Genomic DNA, 12,078 nt, shown 5'->3' with positions numbered 1-12,078 from the left:
ATCAAGGATACTTATCTTTGTTGTTCTTAGACACGATCTTCTATTCGTTTAAAAAGTAGGTAATTGAAGCGTTGAATTGAAATCATAATTAATTTAAAACATGAATTGAAAACTTAATACTGTATTACTAAAACATGAATTATAAAATAAGAATTTTTAATAACTACGACTCTATTAAATTATAATCTCCTTATAGTAATAAAATTAATTAGTCTTCCTATTATGATTATAGGGAGGTTTTACTGTATTTTGATGTTGACTACTAATAAATTTACTATTGATGCTACTTTATACAGCAGGTAACATGCTTTCTCAATCATTGACTTCTTTGAATTAAAATGTCTGAATAAGTAGAAGCAAAAATGCTATATCCATCGAAGAATTGCACTGAAACACGTGGAGGCCATCACGTTGGACGATTGAATACTGACATAAATGGATGGTTGTCCAACATTTTTGGACGGTTGTCCATACATCCCTGACGATCGTTCATAGTGGAATGGACGACCGTCCATAAAAAGTTGTTTAGATTTTAAAAAAGAAAAAAAAAACGATGGACGCCCATCCAAATTTTAGGGACGGGCATCCAGTTAAAATGGACGGCCAATGGATGCCCGTCCCTATAGGATGGACGACCATCCATAAAGATAGACGCCAGTCCATCATCTGTGGATGGTCGTCCACCCTATAAGGACGACTGTCCATTTTATGATGGACGCTAGTCCATCATCTGTGGATGGTCGTCCATCTTATAGGGACGACTGTCCATTTTAACTGGACACCCGTCCCTAAAATTTTGGAATTTTTTTTATAAAAAAAAGTTTTAAAATATAACAGGACGGTAATCTATCTGCTGTGGACGGCCGTCCATACTAGATGGACTGCCATCCCCAGTTTGTGAAATTATAAATATTTAAATTTTTTTTAAAAATATATTGTAAATATGGACGGCAGTCCATTTAGTATGGACTGTCGTCCATGTAGTTTGGACGACCATCCATACTGCATGGACGCCAGTCCATCTAGTATGGACTGTCATCCATGTAGTTTGGATGGCCATCCATACTGCATGGACGCCAGTCCATCTAGTATGGACGGTCGTCCAAACTACATGGATGGCCGTCCAAACCACATGGACTGGCGTCCATATTTACATTATAAATTTTTTTTTTTGTTAATTAATATTATTGAATGGCTTGTCTAATACGCTTCATTTTTAAGCGCCAGAATTTTTTTCTTCTCTTCTCCTTCGTCTTTGTCATTTGTTTTTCTTCTGTTCTTCGTCTGTGCCATTTGTTTTTCTTCGCTTCTCCTTCGTTGCGTGTTGTCATTCCTTGCTTCGATGCCGGTTGCTTCCTCATCAGCCAAGCACCAGCAGCAATACCTTGTTTTACAGAGATAACCGAGAAACAAAAATAACAAAATATCAAACCTGTTAAAGCTCGGATTTTTTGTTAAGATAAAGAATTTTTGACTTATTTTATATATTCATTTAGTTTCCATTCTATTTTGGATTGAATATATGTTTGATAGATAACATTCATATTCGTTTTATAGACAGTTGTGAACTAGATTTGTGAACACGAAAATTGGTATTAGTTGTGTATGAAATAACTTAATATGGAAAAGTCCAGTTTGCTTTGTTTCAATGATATTGAGGTAAATTGTGTTTGAAACTTTTAAATATGGTGTATTGTATTGTTTATTATGATGTGTTCACATTCTAATTTTCTTTATTATCAAACCATTGAATTAGGAAAATAAATGTGATGAATTAGAAGATACGGGATGTGCAGAGGAAGAAGTGGAACCTCATATTGGAATGGTGTTTGATTCAGTTGATAGTTTGGTGAAGTATTACAGAAGGTATGGGAATAAAATGGGTTTTGAAGCAATGATACGTACGTCAAAGAAAGGAGATGATGGGGAGATGAGATACATGATAGTGGTGTGTTCTTGTTCTGGGAAGGAGAGAAGTAAATACAGAAATACCTTGAAAAAACAACCTGTTGCAAAAACAGATTGTAAGAGTCGGATTAGTGCAACTTTGAATGGTGAATACAAATGGGAAATTAAATCAGTTGTGCTTGAACATAATCATGATCTTACAAGTCCAACGAAAAGGAGATATTTCAAGGTAAACTGAACGATACAGCCTTTTGTGAAAAGGAAGCTTGAAGTTAATGATCAGGCTGGGATTAGACTGTGTAAAAATTTTCAGTCATGTTCAATTGAGGCAGGAGGTGTAAAGAATTTGACATTTCTACAAAAAGATTATAGGAATCACATTGAAAAAGTTAGAAGGCTACGACTTTGAGTTGTAGATGCTTCGGCGGTGTTAGAGTATTTTATGAAAATGCAAAAGGAGAATTCAAATTTCTGGTACATGATTGATGTAGATGAAGAGAGTCGATTGAAGAATGTGCTATGGGTTGATGTTAGATGTAAGGTCGCATATAAAGATTTCGGTGATGTTGTGACCTTCGACACAATGTATCTGACGAACAAGTATGATATGCCATTTGCAGCTTTTGTGGGGGTTGATCATCATTGGCATTCGACATTGTTAGGTTGTGGATTAATTTCACATGAGGACACAGAGACATTTGTATGGTTATTTCGTTCTTGGCTTGAATGCATGGATGTTGCTCCTAATAGAATTATCACTGATCAAGATAAGGCCATGCAAAATGCAATTGAGATTGTTTTCCCCGGTACAAGACATAGGTGGTGTTTGTGGCATGTAATAAAAAATTGCCTGAGAAGTTAAGAGGGTATAACGAATATGAAACTATAAAGTTTACATTACAAAATATTGTGTATGATTCGTTGGCACGTGAAGAGTTCGAAGAACGGTGGAACAAATTCATTGATGTGTATAACCTTCATGAGAATGAATGTTTATATGGATTGTATAAAGAAAGAGTACGTTGGGTGCCTACATTTCTTAAAGATACTTTCTAGGCAGGTATGTCTACTATCCAACGTAGTGAAAGTATGCATGCATTTTTCGATGGATATGTAAATTCCAAAACAACATTGAAACAATTTGTGGAACAATATGATAATGCATTGCGAGATAAAGTGGAAAAGGAAAGGGAGGCTGATTTTAGATCTTTCAAGTCTTGGATACCTTGCATAACTAATTACCCCATTGAGAAACAATTTCAAAATGCATACACAACTGCAAAATTTAAAGAGTTTCAAGAAGAGATTACGGGGAAGATTTATTGTGAATTATCTTTTCTGAAAGAGTCCGATTCGTATGAGAAGTATCAAGTTTTAGAAGATGTTTGGTTTAGAGATAGTAATCGGCGTGTTCCCTTTCTGGTATACTTTGAAGAAATTTCATGTGATATTCGCTGCAATTGTCATTTGTTTGAGTCAAAGGAATTTTATGCAGACATGCCATTATTTTGTTGATTCATAAAAGGGTTTCACACATTCCAGATAAGTACATTCTACGGTGTTGGTGGAAAAACATAAAAAGATGTCATACGAAAATCAAGGTAAGTTATAATAGGTGGAGCATAAACGTTGAAGGACACTGTTTTGAGAAGTTGTCTAATCTAATGCTGACAGTAGCTGATATGGCATCAAACAATGATGAAGACTGTAACATGTTGATGGAATTGATGACTGGAGTGAAAAATAAGTTGGAGCAGAAGGAAAGTGAAGGACGGTTTGGTAGTAAAGAGAGGGACAATCCTCCGAAAGAGGGGAATAATCTGATTAATAGTCCACGGGTAGCTCGCAACAAAGATCGTCCTCCATGCAAAAGAAAAGAATCGAAGGTTGACGAAATTGTACGTAGGGCTAAAAATAAAAAATTGCAAAAACAAAGACTTGGTATGAGTTATACACCCATTTTGACATGATATTTGTTTTTTAAACATTATTTACTTATTTGAAGTTTATAATAATATTTACTTGATTATTAATGTGTTATGCTACTTTATAGGGAAAGAATCATCAACAGAGCGAAACAACATTACTGAAAGTGTACTGGGAACTCAAGTGTTGTCAAATGATATTGTTGCTACTCAGGTATGTGTTATGTATGTTGTATAATTGTAAAAACCTTAAGTTTTCTATAACATGTGCTAAACTGTGGTTATTAAACATTGACAGTTGTCCACTGGTCCAATTCAAAATTTCGCAGCAAATAGTAATTTATGTACTGGACAAGAGGATGTAAATGATGAACATGTTTCGTTGGGAAAGTTTTGATATCGTTAACCGGTTGGAGCATTGTTACATTTGTATTTGGTAGAAATTATTCGCGTTGTGGTTAATTTCTGACAAATGCAGTTGAGCTATATGCTGAATCAGTTGTTTTGTTTTTATTATTTTTGTTGCTGGTTGGGTAAGAATACACTGTTGGTTGTAAGGTGTTGAATTCATAATAATAACGTAAATGTATATATTATCCTTATTCTGGATGTTTTCAGTATATATTATCGTCACATTTCATTTCAGATTATTGTACATTTCGGAGTTTAGGATTTAGGGTGTTGATATGTCTTTTGGTATGTTTGTTTTATTTTTTTCATTTCTGTTGTTGGTTGGGTAACAGTAAACTGTTTGTTGTAGGGTGTCGAGTTCATAATAATAACATAAATGTATATATTATCCTTATTCTGGATGTTTTCAGTATATATTATCGTCACATTTCATTTCAGATTATTGTACATTTCAGTGTTTAGGATTTAGGGCGTTGATATGTCTTTCGGTATGTTTGTTTTGTTTTTTTCATTTCTATTGCTGATTGGGTAACAGTACACTATTGGTTGTAGGGTGTTGAATTCATAATACTAACGTAAATATATATATTATCCTTATTCTGGATGTTTTCAGTATATATTATCATCACATTTCATTTCAGATTATTCTACATTTCATTTCAGATTATACTGTGGCAAATATAATCTTCGTACATGACATTTATACTAAGAATTAACAGTCATATGATATTGGAGAAGTTCAGCTAATTGAGACCATATTGTGAAATCAAACTTTATTAATTAACATATTTCCGTACATATAGTTCAGTATTTGAAATGCACATAATTATAATTAACATTTATAATATGTTCCCCAATTAACTACACAGATGTTGAGAAAGTGGAGGTTGTTCAGTAGTTCATCATCCTAATGTAGGGGGTGGAGGCTGACTGGAGGAGGACGAGGCTGGTGACAATTTCTTCATGATGTTAGATATTTCTGTCATGCGTTCCCCAAGGATGTCAACTGTTTCTTCTATTCTTGATGCGAACCAGTTGAAATCACTTTGCAACTGATCCCGTTGTTCTTGCATTTTCCTCTCAATACGTGAAAAATTCTCTTCTTAAAACCTTTCAATCCTATCAATTCTGCTTACTATTTCGTCTAAGTTATGAGAAGACATTTCTTCTACATTCTAAGAAGATCCAGGTTCCATACTCGTTCTTCTTCTTTTCCACATAAAGGTGGAAAAGCAACCCGCCCGGCCTGACCCGACCAGGCCCTCGACGGGTTACTGCAAATGGCGGGTCGGTCTTGGCCCGCCCGGCTACATTGGCGGTCCAGGTTGGGCCAGCCAATTTAGAGAATTGGCTGGCCCAACCCGGACCGCCAACCCTAACCCGTCGGGTTAGGCGCGGGTTAACCCGCTTTTTTTTTTTTTAAATTTTGTTTTGTTTTATTTTATTTAAGTTTAAATGTTTAATTAACTTTTCAAATGAATAATTAACAATTTATAAATGTAATTGTTTTTAATTAATTGTTAATTTCTTTTCAAATATCAATAATTAAATTAAATTAAATTTTTTTTGTTAACATTCCAAATATTAATTTAATTTTAATACATTAAAATTGTAATATAAGAATAATTAAATTTATTCATTTATTAAAAAATAAAATAAGAAATTACAATAATTATTGCCTCGTCATCATTGTAATTGATGGGAGAGAAATATCTATCCATTGTAGTTGAAAAAAAAAATTGATGTAGAAGAAATAAAAATTAAAGAAAGAGAATTGGAGTATGGAAATTGGAATTTGGAATTTGGAATTTGGAAAATTGGAAATATGAATTAAAAATTACAAAAACTAATAAAAATTAAAATATGAGCAAATTGCAAAAACTAATAAATGAATAATTGAGACTTGAGAGATTAGAGAATATGAGAGAATGGAAGAATTTGAGTTGTGAGAAAAATGTGAGAGTTTAGGGCCAATTTATAGGAAAAAATGGAAAAGAAAAATGACGAAAAAAACCCCTCCAACGGCTATAAAACGGCTATATTTCATAGGTAAAGGGGTAATTTAAAAAATAAAATAAAAATTTTTATTTTTTTTTTATTTTTTTCAGCCAACCCGCCGGGTTGGCTGTTGCAACCCAACGGGTTGGCAGGTTGGCCGTTACAACCCGCCGAGTTGGCGGGTTATAACGTACAACCTGCCGGGTTGCACATAGCCAACCCAGCAGGTTGCCGGGTCTCTTGCAAAAGAAACAAAATAGCAATCCACTGGGTTGCGGGTTGCCATTGTGCAACCCGGCCCGCCCAGGGGTTTCTGCCGGGTTAGGGTCAACCCGGACAGCCATCTTGGCGGTCCGGGTTTAACCCGCATTTTTTCGGGCCGGGTTAGGGTTGACCCGCCTAACCTGGCCCAAAATTTCCACCTCTATTTCCACACATAGACTCATCCTTCATTTTCCCCTTCTGGAATAAGGACACCTTCCTGCACCGTTGCCTCTTCCTCCATTTCATCCCTAATCAGCAACCATTCTCTTGACACATTCTTTTTAATCAAACCCATTTTAGACAATGTGACATCCCCCAACAAATTATTTGCAGAAAATTTTATCTTATTGGCTTCATCTGAAGGGGTGATCTCAAAACCCAACTTCTGACATATTAGCGTAACAACCATCCCCCAAATAAATGTCACCTTTTTCTGGTTTAATCTCTCCCAACTTTTTAATTAATAACTTACCTGAATTTACTTGCTTCCCTGTTACTGCTGCTTCCATCAACAATAAATCCTTCACTGTCACATTTTCATTTGTCTCTTTCCTGCCATTAAATGTGAATGTCAAAAATCTGTGAAAAACTCTCATGGCAGGATTTCTTAACTTCATAGATTTACACCTATGTGGATGATAAACCCCTATTCCAAAAACATCGGTCTAAGCTTGTTTGGAATCCCACGTTCTGGATACGCTATCCAAACCTACAAAATCAATCCCTATCCAGTTTGCTAAGTCCTATGGCCTGACTACACAATTCTGATTTTTTAATCTAAAAAACATTGTATACGGCTGTAAATCATCAGTACTTGTCTCCACAACTTCCAAACTACTAAAACACTCGTAAATCAAATGTTTATATCCATCACATGTAATACTCGCTAACTGCTCCCATTTCAAATTACAGATCCAACCATTAATCTCATCACCTAAACCCAAACTACTTATAAATCCTATATCCAAACTTCTTCCAAGACAAATATCTCTTTTCGCCATCTCTTTGTATTGTTTTTTATGTTGCACGTCTCAAAATTGGACTCTAGATGACGAAGAGCCTCCACCCGGAATGGTTGTGTTTTTTGCTCTTACCATTTTCTGTTTTCTTCTAAAACCCTGAAAAAAACATATCCATAAGTAATTCATGTTATATGAAAAAACATATATGACATTAAACCAATATCACAAACACAAAGCACATACAGCATAACCATGTATCCCACTTTAACAGTATACTATCAAAATCAATCACATTACAAACAATCGAAAGAGAAATTAATCAAAATGCTAAACAATATAGTCATTTTTTGTTGCTGAACCTTTCCTCCCAATAAAAACAAAGTCTCTTTGATGATAATATCCATACAAGTTTAGAACCAGCTCTATTTGTCAATCACCATGTGAAATATGCAATTCCAATCCTAGCATTTTCGTAGCTCCAAATGCAAATGAAGCCATAATAACAGCTTATCAACATGTGAAATATGCAATTCCAATCCTAGCATTTTACTCTACTTCCCAAGTTCACGTACAACCGAAATCACTCTACAATGTATACAATTACGGAGCAAAAACATTCAACACAGATGATGCAATACCAATAGCTGCAATACAATATACTACACAAGATATAAAATGAAAAAAAAAAAAAATATCAACTTAAACAAGGCATGACAACATTTCAATCATTTATTTTTCCCTTTCAATTGATCCCATGCATGTATATATATTCTACCACCCAATTAAGTTGTCGAATAGGAAAAATGAATTCTAATTTCCTATTTATGTACAATAAACCTAGCAGCAAAAAAACAAGGGTTCTATAACTGAGGATTCCTCCCACTTCACAGCTCCCCTCACAATGTGGCAACCTGAGGTCTTACCCGAACACATAAGAACCAATAAATATATCTATCTATTAATAATCAACTATATAAAATATGAAACCCACACACCCCAGCAAGTTGTGACCTATGACAGCAAAACCTCAACAGGAGGAAAAAAAAATGAAAACTAACGTTGTCAATGATGCAAGCATATTATAAAAGAAGCCATTATTTGACCAAATGGGATTTCTACTTTTGAAGATGAATAATCCCCAGGAAGAAAATTGACCCTCACATTGTTCTGATGTTTATAATATACAAAAGCTTGATTGGTTAGTTTCAACAACTCATGATAAATCAAAAGATCCCTGCCCTTCACTGATTGCATATAGCAGTTTCTTCTAAAACACCCAAAACAGAATACTTCTATTTGTCAATCACACAAACCAGTCCCACCAAATTGACTAGATTTCTCTTTATCAAATCAACTCCATTCAACACAAATGTAAATCCAACACATTCATCCAACATAAAAAAAAATAAAAAAAATAAAAAATTGAACAAAAAATTGAAAAACAAAAGTGTCAAATTACCGCGGCTGATTTGTTTTTTGAGATGAAGAAGACGATGAACCAGAGCGCAGATGAGATAAAGAACACGATGAACCAGAGCACAAATGGAAGAAGAAGAAGAAGACCGCTGCCGATTTTTTTTTTTAAACGCTTTCCCCAAAAGTTTTTAACCTAAAAGTTTTTTAATTGAAATTTTTGTTTTTAATTAGAGTAGGGACACCCGTCCAAAAATAAAGGATGGTCTTCCATAAGGAATGGACAGGCGTCCCTTAAGTATGGACGGTCGTCCATATGGAATGGATGCCCATCCATTCAGTATGGACAGTCATCCATACTTGAGGGACGCCCGTCCATAATTTATGGACGGGCGTCCAAATATTTTTTTAAATCTTTTTAAACCAAATTACGGACGCCCATCCACAATTTGTGGCTGGGCGTCCTAGATTTTTTTTAAATTTTATATTTTGAAAAAAGGACGGGCGTCCCTTATTTAATGGATGCCTATCCAAAATTAAGGGACGGGTGTCCATTAACATATGAACGCCTGTCCAATATGTATGGACGGCCATTCATAACCTATGAACGACCATCCCTAATTTTTTATAATATTTTTTATTTCATTTAGCAATGGACAGGTGTCCTCTAAATGAGGACGCCCGTCCGTAGTAAATAGACTCCCGTCCATATAACATGGACGGGAGTTCATATTAGTGAACGGCCGTCCATATGTTATGGACGGCTGTTCATTAGACAAAATTTAATAACGCTAAAATGCGTTGAATGGTCTGAATCAGTACACACGTAAGCCGGTACAAAATTTCAGTGTAAAAACATCGGTGTCTGTAGCATTGTTGTAAGCAGAAGAATCTAACTCATAAATGTAACAACAAAGCTACAGACACCGAATATTTTGCACCGAAAATGTGTACCGGCCTACGTGTAGCTAGGCGCCTGATTTTTCTATCAATTTTTTTCTAATGAACGGCTGTCCATCAAATATGAACGATCTTTCACTCACATGGACTGCCGTCCATATTTGATGGACGAGGGTCCATTTAAAGGACACCCGTCCATAAGTAAAATTGAATAAATTTTTTTTATAAAAATTAGGGACGGTCGTTCATCCGTTATGGACGGTCGTCCCTTCATTTTGGAATGGCACCTGCTAATAAGGGACGCCCGTCCTTAAAAACCAAAATATGAAAAAAAAAAATTGGGGACAGCCGTCCATAAATTTTGGACGGTCGTCCATACTTAAAAAAAAAAAAAAAAAAAAAAAAAAAAAAAAAAAAAAAAAACTTCTTCTTCGCTCTTCTTCTTCTTCGCTCTTCTTCTTCTTCTTCGCCAAGCCAAAAACCACAACAACATCTCTCACAACATAGCTCATTGATCTCCATGGATTCTTAACCCAATAATGCTTAGGAATAGCCGCTCTAATATTGATAATTTAAAAGGAGGAGGCGCAGCAGGGTCAAACTCACACCATCTTCTTCTCTCTAACTCATTTTTTTTTTTTTTTCATATTTTGGTTAAGGACGGACGTCCTTATTTGTGGACACCTGTCCAAAATGAAGGGACAGCCATCCCTAATTTTTATAAAAAAAATTATTCAATTTTACTTATGGACCCCCGTCCGTAGTAAATGGACCCCCGTCCATCAAACATGGATGAAAGTCTATGTGAGTGAACGGCCATCCATATTTGATAGATAGCCGTTTATTAGAAAAAATTGATAGAAAAATCAGGTACTTAGGTATATATAGATCGATGCATATTTTTGGTGTAAAATATTCGGTGTCCGTAGCTTTGTTGTAAATGTAATAATACATTCATATCATTTCTTTCTTTCTTTCTCTACAATAGTACATGATTTGAGGCCCAAATCATAGATCCCAAATCCATCCCCCAGATGACAATTTGGCGCATCCTGTTTGGAAGCTTTTTCTTGGCTGAGCATTGAATAATTGCTCTACATTTATTAGTAGCTTTCCTTTTTCATGCAATAATTCATTAAATGCTTGGAGTATTAGCATTCAATGTAATCTGCCAGAAGAGGAAGAAAGATAACAGTGGTGGAGTTCCCACATGTCAGATTTTTCTACACAATACGTGGCATAATTTTTTGGAAGAGAATTCGGAGATTTCAGTTCAGAGTTAATAGTTGGGTTTGACCCAGATTTTATTTGTTATATGGTTATATATTTGCTTTGGTATTTGCGATATAATTAGCTTGACTATAATTGTTGGGTTTATCAGTCCCCCCTGAGGTTCTAGGAACTTTCAAGCACGTCCTCAGAGGTATTGACTTTCCTCAATTACCTGACCTGAATGCTGTTTTCTAACGGCAAGACATTAAAATGAATGGGCAAAACAGTCTTTCCACCAATTAAAAGAATTTAAAACCAAAAAGTTTAATACGGTACAATTCATTGATTAAGATGTTTGAGATTTAAAAATATAAAAAAATTAAAATTAAACCCCACCTAGGAGAAACTCAAATCCATTGCTTTTAAATAAATCCAGTTCCTCTGCGGCGGCAAGACTCTCAATCTCGTACAAGTATAATTCGGTAGCGCACCACATCTCAATCTGGCAAAACCCATCACTAAGACATGCCCCACTCACAATCGACCCCAACATCGCAAAACTCATCATCCACACACACACACTTCATCGCCAATGAAAATCAGTAACTCCAAACTGTTGATAGTTGTCAGAAGGGAAGAAGAGAAACCACATCATTGACATCGGTTGGTGGTTGGCCATATGCTTCGATTTGGAGTGAAGGTGGTTTGGGGTGTTTGTGATTTTTCTGGAATTTTGTTTGGATATTTTTGAGGATTTGGTTGTGATTTCTTTGAAACTTTGTTTCCTTTTTTTTTCAACTCTTGGCTCAAAAGTAATGTTGATGAGAATTGGTGATGAAGAACTGCTGCGATTATGAATGAATTTTAATTTTAATGTAATTATTAGATGCATTTTTAAAGAGAATTTAAGATTGATTAAAGATAGATATACACGGGTTTGGGTTTTATATTAATTGAAGAATGTTAAATAAATAAATACAACTACTTTAAAATAAACATAGGCTCGAAATACTTTTATTGGTTTTTTTTTTTATTAAGAATTTTATTTGTTTAGATTTAAAGTTTTTGATTTATTTTAGAGATAA

Source organism: Pistacia vera, unplaced genomic scaffold (assembly GCF_008641045.1).
Source record: "Pistacia vera cultivar Batoury unplaced genomic scaffold, PisVer_v2 Contig18, whole genome shotgun sequence".
Classification (NCBI taxonomy): Eukaryota; Viridiplantae; Streptophyta; class Magnoliopsida; order Sapindales; family Anacardiaceae; genus Pistacia; species Pistacia vera.
This window is presented reverse-complemented; position numbering follows the sequence as displayed.